The following is a 13,402-nucleotide window of genomic DNA, read 5'->3' as shown; positions in this document are numbered from 1 at the left end:
GATAACATGGGGAGTTTGCTGGCCTTAATTGCTTTTGAAAGCCTCCTGGGTTGGTAAAAGTTTCACACACGCTAGCGTCAATGTGGTGTATTGATTTCGTTTCCATTAGCTTATTTTCAGAGATGTTGGGTGCACCAGCCAAACTTAGAATCTGCAAAGTCTCTACTCTTGTCACTAGCGGTGATGCTGCATCCTGACACTTCAAAAGCCATCTCTTCCCAGAAGACCTCTCTGACAGGCTGGAGCAGGGGCAAGCAAAATACAGACTAGCTCTAGCAATGGCCCATGGACCACAGGACAGCCTTCCGGTCTGCTGTGTCTGGCTGCTGGAGCCATGTGCATCCCTGTGCCCCTTACCAGGTGGGGGTGGAAGTCTCTGCATGCTGCCCTGCCCCCAGCACAATCCTCGCACCTCCCAGCCAGAGCCTGCACCTGGCACCCTGCCCTCTCTCTCGCCCAACTCCCCGCCCTAGGTCATAACCCATCTCTGCACCCCTGTTCCTGGTCACAACTCCCTCCCAGGCCTTGCACCCCCTCCTACATTCCTCCTCCAGGTCAGAGTCCTTTCCTGTACCTATCCCCGTCCCCGACCCTGCACCTCCTCCTGTACCCTGATCCTCTTCCCCAGGGCACAACCCCTCCTTCACACAAATCTCTCCCAGATGCCACGCCGCCTCCACCACCCCAATCCTCTACCCCGAACTCCCTTCTGCACCCACCCTCCCTCCCAGACCTTGCACCCCTTCCATTTACACAGACGAGGGCAGCCCTTGACCACTTACCACATTTTTGGAGTGGGCCCCCCCATCAAAACGTATTGCCCTGGGCTGGAGCGTGATGCAACGCTTCCTAGGAGCACTGCCTTTAGGTGTCATGGGCCAGATCCTCGGGGGAGGTAAACTGGTGTAGAGCCCCCAAAGTCAGTGGCACTGTGCCAATGGACATGGGCTGAAGATACGGTCCAACGTTTCAGCACAAGCGGCAGAATTTGAACCCTTTCTATAACCAGGTGGTATGAAAAATCCCAGAAGCAACAATAGCCACATTCTTGTCACCCAATGGCCAAGACGGCCTTCCACAAGTAAGACCATTACGAGAATTTATATGGACGCACTAAAGCAGGGGAGGGGAATTTAAGGCCCAGGGGCCGGATGTGTCCCCCAGTTTGCCTGGATCCAGCCCCTGAGGCTTGGGGCTCCCCACCAGCATTGGGGAGCCTGCACTGGTTTTCCAGCCCCACCCCACCCCTTGTGTCCTCCTACAGGGAGGGTTGAGGGTTGTTGGTTTGTTTTTGTTTTTTTGCTTCTCACTTGTGTGCAGCCCCTGACTGATTTTTCTGTGGGTCAGCATGCGACCCCTGACCCTAACAAGGTTCCCAATCCCTGTCCTAAAGCATCCTTCTGACAACTTGCACAGCCTCCTGTCAGGCCTGTGTCAGCTGTCACCGTGCAAAGAAAGCGATGGCAACAGAGAGTCTCTGGTATTATTACTGCGGCCCATGATCGGTGTGACAGCCTGACATGCCTTGGGAGAAACTCCTCCACTTGCGGCACGTAACATGTTCTTTAACTGGAGCCCTGTAAACATCTCACGGTGGCCAACCGCGTTATCACGCAGAAGAAAGGTCGCTGCACAGAGGTGTGTGTGCGACTGGCTGTGCCTCTCGACACCTTTTTTCTGTCAAAGGAAAACTCAAGCCCTGTCAGAACTCTGCGGCATCTGGAAATGGCAAAGAGCTGCACTGGGAAAGAAGATAAAAACCACACAATGCGATATTCAGAGGCGGCCATTACCTTGTCACCACAAATGTGTCCCCCTCTCAGAGAGTACATTGCACGCGCTACAAAGAGAGAGAGGGTGGCAGGAGCCACTGAAATACGATCAGCAAGCTGACAGGCTGAATTCTGGAAGATAGGCCTTCCTCGCTACTTCTTTGCAGAGGGGTGAAAAAGAGGGGAAGATCTCAATCGCCCTGTGGCAGTAGCCGCTGGCCACTGAAGCAGCACTAGAAGTCTGGGACAGGGGGGGATATTTTCCTTCCCATCCGGGCATTGATTGTGCTGAGGTAATGGGCCAGTCAGGATATTCAGGTCTCGGCTGGGTCTTGGGGCAGTTCTTAGGCCTTGTGCTGGCTCTCTGCATGACGGGGAGGGGTGCTAGTTACCAAAATGGCCTGAGTCACAAAGTGTGGATCAAGCACAGAGCTTCCCCAGAATTCAGGGCTGTTGTGAACCATGGGTTTTGGTTCAGTTCTAGCATGGTTGTATTTACCATCAATGATTAACTCTTCCTCTGAGGAAAATAATACATTATTGCCCATTTACCTCAGGCCAGGTCTATACTAGACCTGGAAGGTCAGCTTAAGATACGCAACTCCAGCTACGTAAATAATGTAGCTGGAGTCAACATACCTTAAGCCGAGCTTGGTGCTATCTCCACAACAGGATCGAGGAGTATCAGTGCTGACCGGGAGCACCCTCAGCATTTGATTTAGCAGGTCCTTACTAGACCCACTAAATCAAATGTCAGATGATCGATCTCCAGTGCGGCAAGTGGAGACATGGTAATCCTGTTCTGTATCTTATTCCTACTCAGTTGTTCCCTACATGATGTTGCAAAGCTGGGGAGGAGAAGAAGGGAGTGCTAAGCCCTTTTAGAACAGGAAGGGTCCAGCATTGGTGGCCAGAAGAAGTCAATACCACAGAACCCTAGAAAATATACCACCCTGAGCAATGTCACACAGGTACCTATCACAGGGACTAAACAGGTCATTTTCCTCTCTAAAGGCACGTCTACACCGCACGGCTATTTTGGGATACCAGAGGTATCCCAAAATAGCTACCCTGTGTCTACAAAAGCCTCCCATTATTTTGAAATATTTTTTTTTGAAATAGCAGGCACACTACAGTAAAACTCCAATAGTCCGGCATCTGATAGTCGGGCACTCCTGATAGTCCGGCATCAAAATGGCAAGAGCCTAGTGAGTGAGCTTTGGCAAAAAATGAGTCACAAGGTAACAGCAGGAGCAGCTGAACTGAGCAAAAAGGGTAAAAAAGGCTTAAAAAAAACCTAAAACATTACAGTATACTGTATACAGTATGTACAATAAAAAGGGTTAAGAACACTTTATATACAGTATATAATGTATTCAGTATATATATAACTAGTTTATAGTACCTCCTGATATTCTGGCATATCTGATAATCCGGCACCATCTAGGTCCCATAGGTTCCTGATTATCGGAAGTCTACTGTATTTTGCCATCTCGGTAAACCTCATTGCACAAGGGATAAGGGATGGCTAGAAATAGCGCATGATTTCAAAATTCAAAATTATTTCAAAATAGCGCATTATTTCAAATTTTAAAATAAGCCATTTCAAAATAGATTTGAAATAAGATATGCAATCTGTGTGGTGCAAATTGCATATCTTATTTCAAGTTTAGGGTGCTGTGTAGATGCACCCCTAATGGTGTGTCTACACTCCACCATACCTCAAAATAAGCTACTCAAATTGCATATCTTATTTCAAATCTATTTGCAAAATAACAGGCTTGCTGTGAAGATACGAGATAGCTATTTCGGAATACTCTGGTATCTCGAAATAGCATTGCAGTGTAGATGTAGCCTAACTTCTTGAATTCTACTGTAGGATTTAATCTCACTTGCTCCTGGTATGTTTTGCACAGTGTCATCCAGACACAAACACAAAGACTCCACTTCACATTACCCCTAGAACGTCTCCATTTAATGTACCATAATAAATCTTTCAAACACTTGCTTAAATATCAATTTGATTGTTTACTATTAACAGATTGCAAACTTCATTGCAGCTATGGAAATGAAAGTGGATCTAGATGATGTTACAACTAGATTTACCTGGTGTTTCTTGGGTCCTTAACGCAATAAATTTTTGGTTTTTGGAAAATAAAATGAAAATGTCCATGCTGGGGAGGAGGGGATCAGGATGCGGCTGCCCCAGGGAGACAGGACAACCCCAGTCCTCTCTCACCGCAGCAGTTTGGGGCCTCTCCATGACCACTGCAGTTTCAGTGGGCACAGGTGGGAAAGGTGTGCATGTCCTCTAACTAGGGCAGGTCCAAGTTTGTCTACCCCCTGCATGCCCCAGTCCGAGTGAGGAATGCAGCAAACTGGACACTTTCCTCTCACTCCTGGATGAAAGGAAACAACCAACAAGTCACCATACGAATTGGGGAGGGGAAGAGAGCTTCAGCATCCTGCCAATCGCTGCCACCTGCCTGGTGATTCTGTCTTTTCTGTATGGTTTGATGAGAAGCAATCCCATTCCAGGCACATCCCATTGTCCTGGCACAACCAAACCTTGACTTTGCTTCAAGTTAGGATGAGAGGAAGCTGTATGCTGAATGTGGTGGTCCCAGCTCTTACCATTTAGGGGGAGTTCTCACAGACAAACACATGCTCTCAAATACATAGTAGATAGATGAACCATGCTTCTAGAATCTACACAGGCTTCTCCTGTTTTCCTATGTGTTTCTACAACATCTGTCACCACGGGACCTAATCATGACAGACATCAAGCCTTACCTCTATAGAAATAATAGCTCGTATTTATACAGAATACCACAAACCCACAGTGACCTTAACTGTAATTTGACCTTGAGTCCAACAGGGATCCCAATGCTTAACCATCTCTGTGAAGCCTTTAGGTGTATAGAACCCCCAACCCAGGTATAAGTGTTAGGTGTGATTGCGCTCTGGTCAGACCATGGGAGACTTTATCTTAACATACTCACACGACTCCTGCCACAACGCAGGACTCGTTAGAGAGCCTGCCTACCCTGCTAGTACAGAGGCAGTGACTGAACTGAGATCTCACCATGGCCACCAGCTAATTTCTCCAAGTTGGATAGATGAGAATCCTGCTTTGATGTGTGGTTACATCACTGGGAAAAGGCTCGGGTCACTCCACCCCTGAGGCAGGCGCCCGGTGTATCCAACAGGCCCGAAAACATGCGACGTGTCAGTGTCCACAAGGGCAGCAATAAGAAGCTTTCCTACCCACCTCCTCGCACGTACTCATTGTGACAGAGTCAGGCTGGAGGACTACAGCAGAGAGAGAGAAAGGCAGCAACAGCCCTGAGCAATTGGGGCAAAGGAGATAGGGCTGCTGCAAATGAAGCTGAGCCAGCTGATCTCACCTGAGGCTGCCAGTGAACCTGTTAAAAGGATGCCCTCCTGGCAGGAAGTGGGGAGGAGAGCGAGAGCAAATGCAAACCAAGCCAAGGAAAGCAACACAGCATTGCCAGAGATAGCTAGGTGGTGCAGGGGGAGGTACCAGGGTCGTTAGGCCCTCCTTCGGCTGGCACCCTGAGGCTATGTCTCCACTCGCGGCTTCTTGTGCCAGAAATATGCAAATGAGGCTAAGCGTGGACTATCGCCAAGCCTCATTTGCATATCTAATGAGCCACCATTTTTGCAGAAGAGGCTCTTGCGCCAGAAGGAGCTGTCTACACTGCCCCTTCTTGTGCAACCAAAACCCTCCCTCTTGCGCAATGCCCTTCTTCCTGAAAAGTAATCGGCGTAACGGCGTTGCGCAGGAGGGTTTTTGTTGCGCAAGAAAGGGCAGTGGAGACAGCTCCTTCTGGCACAAGAGCCTCCTCTGCAAAAATGGTGGCTCATTAGGTATGCAAATGAGGCTCGGTGATATTCCACGCTTAGCCTCATTTGCATATTTCTGGCGCTAGAAGCTGTGCATGTAGACATAGCCTGAGCGCCCAGCTGGAGAGTTGGACAGGACTGTTTTCGCAGCCCAGGCTGACCCTGGGGCATTGGCCCAAAACCTTTGTGTCTGAGAGGCTGGAGCTGGAATCCTGCCACAGGCAAATAGTGCAGGAGTCAGGCTGCTTGAGCAGGTCTGAGCAGGGTATCGGGGCCCCAGCAGTGGGGCCACCCTTCCACATCACATATGGAGCTCTCCGAGCATGGAGAGGCTCTGGCTTGCATCAGGTCCCAGGCTACATCTGTGGCAGTGTCAGGGTTAGAACTTGAGTTTCCCAGGCTCATCCTCCTGCTCTCTAATGCCTAACACATGCTGCATCTACATCTCCGAAGGCAGCCAGGAAAACAAAATCTGCTCTGCTCCAGTAGTTGGGTGCAATTAGCCACAGAGATGTAGCAGTGCGTTAATAAACAGACCAGCAAAGACCAAAAATAAACAGGGAGACAGCTCCTCGGAGGAAACACTACACGGAGGAAACAAAAAGCTCAGCCTCCTGGAATGCATGGTGTGCAGTGTCGCTTTCAAGCAGGATTTGAAGGGGGGGTACACAAGCATGGTGTCCCCAGGCGTGGGGAGTCACCAGGCCCTGTACCCCCATTCACAGTTAGATGGGACATAGAATCCGAAAATTGGAAGGGACCTCAAGAGGTCATCAAGTCCAGTTCCCTGCCTTCACAGCAGGACCAAGCACCATCTAGATCATCCCTGACAGGTGTCTGTTTAACCTGCTCTGAAATATCACCAGTGACGGAGATTCCACAACATAATCGCGTTATGGCGCTATTTCGAAATAACAGACGCTGTTAAGACGCGGTTATTTCGAGAGAAAACCTTTCTCTCGAAATAACTGGTAAATCTCATTGTGTGAGGAATAAGGGTTATGTCGAGAGAAGGGTTTTCTCTCAAAATAACCGCATCTTAACAGCGTATGTTATTTCGAAATAGCGCCATAACGCGATTATGCAAATGAAGCGTGGGATATTTAAATCCCGGGTTCATTTGCAATTTCAAATGTCTTCATTTGCATCCCTCTCTCGAAAGCAGGTGCAAGTGTAGACATACCCTACAAGACAGTAGAAATCACATGCAACATAACCAGCGAACAGAGCGAATACAACCCCCAGTTTGTCACCCGTGGGTAAAACACACCAGCATTGCAGTCAACTACTTTTCATGCTCCAGAGTCTCTGCTTTCATTTTCTAAAAGGAGGCTCACTAGATGCCATGGTTGTGAAGAAACCTTGCACGGTCTGAACCAACCTCAACCAATCCAGGGTCATGGCCTGAGATTGCCGGGAGCCTGCTACAATTGCTCAGAGGTTTGCACTGCACTATTCATTTCCAGGGGTTTGCACTGCACTATTTGCCCGTGGCAGGCTAACTCAGAGGATGAGATTGTAAAGGTCAACACTGCTAATCAGGTCAGCGCTCAAGCATGTAAGATGGACAACAGCGCATTGCACTGTACAGACCTTCACAACTGACTGAGAGTGCCTGAATGTGGGTTGTGTTGGATCTGCAAGAGACTATATTTTGTCACCAGTCAAAAAAGAGCCAACCAGGAGCAGCCTAGCAAGGGATCTGAATCCCTCCGAGAGGAAGCAGAGCCCAGCAAGCATCCATCACCATATCGCAAACAGCTGCACAAGCTGCTCATTACTAGCAGCTTGAGCGGACAGAACTAATTTTGTTCTGGAGTCTGGAAGAGCACCATGGTCCTTCCTTCTATTTCAACCCCTGCTTCCGAGGCACTGGCCGCTGTGGTCTCCATTAGCCATCATTATGTTGTTCATCACAGCACATCCTGTCACACAACACGGTGCACAATGTTCCAAAATGGTTTTTACGGAGATGCACACACCACTTAATTTGGCCACTGACTTCCTCCATATTTTATTAGATTTTTCCAAGTCACTTCCCAACCCACCGGGAAATCAAATAGTCTAGCGGCATTAACTCTAACAATACTGAGCATTAATTATGGATTGCGTTGCCTACATTTGTGTTCGGCATTCATGAGGGGTAACAAAGCATCAACAGCAAGATTAATGCAAGCAGGGGTAGTGGTTTGTGAAGATCGGTTAAAATTAACAAGCAGCTTGATAATTTAAATAAAATAAGCACTCTTTGCCAACTGCAGAATCGTAAGGGGGGTAATTACAAAGTCCTTCTGGATGGGCCCTTGCTAAGCAATTCCCATTTGAAGAACACAGTTGTCATCTAAATGACATGCATATTCAAATTCACATCTGAGCTTAAAACAATAAGGGAAATCATGACAGTGTCGAGCGTGCCCACACGAGAGAAACATTAGAGCAGCCTTCTTGGTGCCAAGGATAGAATTCTTCAAAAAAAGGACGGTGCACTAGGTGAAATTGTTTGAAAATCCGGCCTCAACGGGGAATGCGGCGCATTCTGAAGGGAGATTTTCAAAGGTGGAAAGGGCACCCTAATTCAGTAGGAACTGAGGGCCTCACTCTGCCTTTGTAAAGCTCCCTCTTGACAAGCTGGCCTCAGGCTGTTGTGTAAATGTGGTGCTTTGTGCTAAGGCTCTGTCTACATGAGGAAGGTTTGGTGACAAAAGTGCTGTCGACGTGCAAAAGTTGACAAAAGTGAAAACCGGTCAAACCAGTTTTTCTGGTTCCCATTGTCGAGATTTCATGGCCACATTGCTAATGCCCCTGTCGACAGATAGAGCAAAGCATTGTGGGTAAGCACGCCACAGTGCAGTGTTGTGGAAAGGCAGAGCTGATCCCAGCGCTGCTTGGGATTCCCTCATAGCTCTGTGAGCTCTCCGAGCTGAGGAATGGCAACGCAGCGGAGCAGACTCTCCATCCTTCCCCCTGAAGCAACAGTCTGCCTGCCACTATTTTCCTAGCAGGGCAGAACAGGAGTATTCCAATGATTTGCTCTTTTTGTTTGTTCCCCAAAGGGAGCAGCTCACTCAGCTGTCAGATACTTCCCGGAGCTTTGAAAGGGGAGGAGGCATGCTTGCAGGGCAGCAAAGATCACAAAACACTGAGCACAGCCATCACAGCAGCCATTGTGGGATGCTGGCAGAAGCCAGTTCTAAGCAGCAGAGTCCAACTGGCTCTTTATTGACAATAAAGGGAGTGGGAAAGACAAAAGTTTCTTGAAGGGCTGGAAATTTTTTGTCGCCAAAACTGTGTTTTTCCTAACAAAAGCCTCATTGTAGTGTAAACGCTCTGATTGTTTCATCACCAAAAGACAGTTTTTGTTAACAAAATGTGTCAATGTAGACTAGCCCCCAATCTCTGCCTTCTCTCCCATGATCAGACCATAGTGAAGGGTATTTTCCATCTCCAGTGGGGGAAGACACAGATATAACAGGTATCAGATGGGTCATCGTGTTAGTCTATATCCACAAAAACAGCAAGGAGTCCTGTGGCACCCTAAAGGCTAACAGGTTTATTTAGGCATAAGCTTTTGTGGGCACAAACCCCCTTTGTCAGATGCATGGAGTGGAAATTATGAAGGCAGGCATCAATATACATATAAAGATAAATATACATAAATGTACAGGTATATTTATACCTGCCTCTGTAATTTCCACCCCATGCATCTGACAAAGTGGGTTTTGGCCCGTGAAAGCTTATGCCCAATTAAATCTGTTAGCCTTTAAGATGTAACAGGCTTAATTTTGCTCTCACTTCACTCCTTGGATTTCCTGCTGAGCAACACACATAGAACGAAGATCAAAATGAGACTGGAGGAGCCTACTTCTGGGACTTAGTGCCATACCTGGAAGCCTGCCCAGAAAGTTCTACCACCTCGGTAAACAAATCAAAAAACGCACCACACAGATTATAATTCACCCATGCACAGTGGGTGAGTACAAGGGCTATGCACCAAGTCCCAGTGGAGTCTATTCTCAAGGGCTTATGTAGGACTTGTGCTGGCTCTTCACCAAGGGTAAATTACACCCTTAACTATAGTTCTCCCCTCCAATGTTCCTTCTAAATGGTTCTGTTCATGTTCAGAATAAATTTTGTTATATGCACTGACTTATGTGTAGATGTGCACCACCAATCGAAACACATTCTGCTGGCTGTGGGCGCTGCGGGTGCTCCGCTAATCAGCTAGGGGACACCTGAACATCCACTGGGTGGCTGCCCAAGTGCTCATCGTATAAGGAACCCTGTTCTCCTTCCCAGCTAAAAGGTCATCTGCACATCCAGCTCCATTAAATTCTCTTTCCTTCCAGCTCATTTTTGCTGCCTTGATATTTTGGTACATATGAATCCGTGAAAATAAATTCTTCAAAATTCTTAAGGGTGTGTGGCGCAAACCTGCTCATGAAATAAAGGAAAAGCTGGCAGACACGTATCTCTGCAGAGATGCTGTTCCAGGCTCTTGAAAAGCAGGAAAAGTAGAGGCGTTGCACGCTGCCTCAAGCCTACCAGGATTTTAGGCTAATTGGTGTTTTAACACTGAACACTTTGTTTAAAATGACAGCCCTGCACGTGCATTCTGGCAAAGAAAGCTAGCGCCATCAGATCAGCGGCTCAGAGAGGTGTTTTCGGTGAGCTTTGAAGGAAAGAGTATAGGCGCTGAATGAAATTTCTGTATTGGGACAAATGTTCTTCAGCTATTTCAGGTACACTCAACAGTACAGTCTATGTGATATGCAACCTGCTTCTATTTCATAAGAACATAAGAACAGCCACACTGGGTCAGACCAACGGTCCATCCAGCCCAGTATCCTATCTGCTGATCGTGGCCAATGCCAGATCCCTCAGAGGGAGGGAACACAACAAGTAATCCTCACATGATCCCCCCCATCACCCACCTCCAGAGAAACAGAGGCTAAGGAAACCATTCCTACCCATCCTGGCTAATAGCCATTGATGGACCTAACCTCCAGAATCTATCTAGCTCCCCTTTGAACCCCGTCAAAGTCCTAGCCCTCACCACATCCTCTGGCAAGGAGTTCCACAGATTGATTGTGCGCTGAGTGAAGACAAACTTCCTTCTGTTTGTTTTAAACCTACAGCCTATTAATTTCATTTGGTGACCCCTAGTTCATTTTCATGATATGCCTCAAGTGTGCAAAAATCATGAGTCAGTCCCACCAAAAAATCATGGAATTGGCTTAAAATCATGAGATTTCACAAATGGGAGCTACTTGTATTTTACTTACAGTGTTCAGCCTTCAGGGTGTGCTTGGCTTGTGTTGTCAAGCTTTTCTCTGCAACCATAAGAGCTAGAAACTTTTTTTTTTAATGAAAGCTGAGACTTATATATTCACATGATTCCAGGAGCTGAAACTTTAAGAAACAAACCAAATACCAGGCAGGATGAGACTCAAAACAAAAGCCAGAGTACTGGCAAAGCTGTGCCTCTTAGCAGAGGTGGTTGAATGCTTGTGAGTGGAGTTCTCCAAAGGGCTGAGGCAAATGTTTTGTGCACCTAAGTCACGTAACAGCGGTTGAAAAATCACAAACAACGGACCCGACACTCTGTAAGAACTCCATGGACGTCAAGGCTGTTCTACCAGCAGAGACTCTGACCCAATATGAATTACAGCTCGCTTTATCTCTAGCCTCCGTTTTTTGACTGACAGTAAAAGCGATCAAGAACTTGAGCTGGGATTTTCAAATGCAAACCTTATGGGGGTGTTTTGTAAATAGAAGAGTGATAGAAATGTAGCCGTGTTAGTCTGGGGTAGTTGAAGCAAAATGCAGGACAATGTAGCACTTTAAAGACTAACAAGATGGTTTATTAGATGATGAGCTTTAAACCATCTTGTTAGTCTTTAAAGTGCTACATTGTCCTGCATCTTGTAAATAGAAGGAAATTTGTTGAACTCAACAGCAGATATGGCCTCAAAGTTCAGTTGTTGCAGATCACTATTGTGCATTTTAGAAACTGGGGTGATTTGGATTTAAGGTCCCAATATCTGAACACCTCCAGTCATAATAGTGGGGGTTCCTCAGAGGGAGAGTGTGAAAAAAGTGCAGAGTGCTTCACAAATAATGATGTAAGGGAACATTTTTAGCCTCAGCTGAAGACACTCGGGAATAAAGAGATAATGGGCTGATTCTCTATGTTGCACCAGGTATCATTGCTCTCACGCTGTGCTTTGGGAGAGCAGAACACTAGCACCTAAAGGAGTGGAGAAATCAGATTTAATAGCATTTTATTTGTACCGGAGGATGGTACAGAGAGGAATGGAACCTGGATCTCCCATCTCTGATTCTAGGGTTTTGCCTCCAAGAAGAGGTTTCCTCCCAGAGAAATGAGTCTGCTTTTGAATCGAGCTCCCATACATATTGCAGGATTTGCCGTTAGGCAGCAGCGATTACTCTGAGTTACGCAGGCTTCTCATTACAAGGCAATTTGCCTTGGCTGCTACATAGAGCAATGAAACTGGAATCCAACCTTTCCAAGCAGGCAAACAGTCATTTGAACAGATGGGTCTCAAACCAAAAATCAGCCCCAACAGACAGCGTATGAGCATCTAACGTGTTTGCTGAGCGCACGGCTCTTGGACCAGGGTGTTAAAACAGCCATCTGTGAGGAGCGAGGGGGTTTTCATGGCTATGCTGTTCGCTGCTACTTGCGGGCTAACTGATTGTTACTTACCTTAGAGGCAATTGCTTATCTTACAAGAAGCAATGGGCTTAAACTGTAGCAAGGGAGGCTTAGGTTGGGCATTAGGAAAAACTTCCTATCAGAGTGGTTAAGCACTGGAATAAATTGTCTAGGGAGGTTGTGGAATCTCCATCACTGGAGATATTTAAGAGCAGGTTAGATCAGGGATAATCTAGACCACCATGGCCAACTGTGAGCCTCATGCGGCTCTTCCCCTCCTCTCCTTCCCCCCCCCCCCCCATGCTCCTGAAAATGGCCCTCTCCTCCTGGCTCCCTGTGCTCCTCACCGGGGCAGGGGAGCCATCCGGTGCAGCCATTAAAGATGGACTATTAAAGATGGTGTTGGCGGGCGGGAGCCTGACGAGGCCAAAAAGCCTCTAAACACGTTTTCTTAAAGGGGAGCCCCCCCCCTTTTTTTCCTTGACAACTTTGCCCAGGCTCTTCACGCTGGATCCACTGATACCTTGGCTCTTTGCCCACAATGGGTTGGCCACCCCGATCTAGACAGTGCTTGGCCCTGCCATGACCGCAAGGGACTGGACTTGATGATCTCTCCAGGTCCCTTCCAGTTCTATGATTCTTTAATTCTGCCTTAGTGTACAAACTCCAAGACCCCAATTCTCAGTCCATGACTGTTCTACCCCCACAAAAAGCCTTTGAAGAGAGTGCAAGTTACCTTCCCGCTCACCTTACGGCCACTGGACACTACCCAGAGCAGAGTAAAGGGGCTTGAATGTAGCTGAGAATCACTTCCCAGCATGGCCTCGACTGGCACCGCTCCCATGTCATGCATGGCAATTGTAGTGCCTTTCATGTTTTTCTTACAACCCGTACCCCCAAAACATCATGAGTGAAATCCTGCCCCCGTCAGTGCAAGGAGGGGAAGAAGCAGGAACGCAGTATTCCAATGGAGCCGGTACATCCGCTGCTGAGCGGTCCTGGCCAACCAGGGGCAGATTGCTTATGGTATGCCCAAAAGAAGGGCAACTGGAGGGCGCTATTCTTCTCCCTGAAGGAGCAGCAGCAA

The 13,402-nt window shown here is 47.6% G+C and overlaps 1 protein-coding gene across 2 annotated transcripts in view; it reads right to left on the bottom strand.

The window, feature by feature from the left end:
• Window positions 1-13,402, bottom strand: part of RAP1GAP2 (RAP1 GTPase activating protein 2) — a 373,682-nt gene that overhangs the window by 344,457 nt on the left and 15,823 nt on the right. The gene's annotated exons all lie outside the window — the stretch shown is intronic.

Source organism: Pelodiscus sinensis, chromosome 21, assembly GCF_049634645.1.
Source record: "Pelodiscus sinensis isolate JC-2024 chromosome 21, ASM4963464v1, whole genome shotgun sequence".
Classification (NCBI taxonomy): Eukaryota; Metazoa; Chordata; order Testudines; family Trionychidae; genus Pelodiscus; species Pelodiscus sinensis.
The sequence above is the reverse complement of the archived record's forward strand: the minus strand, read 5'-3'. Positions and strand labels throughout refer to the sequence as shown.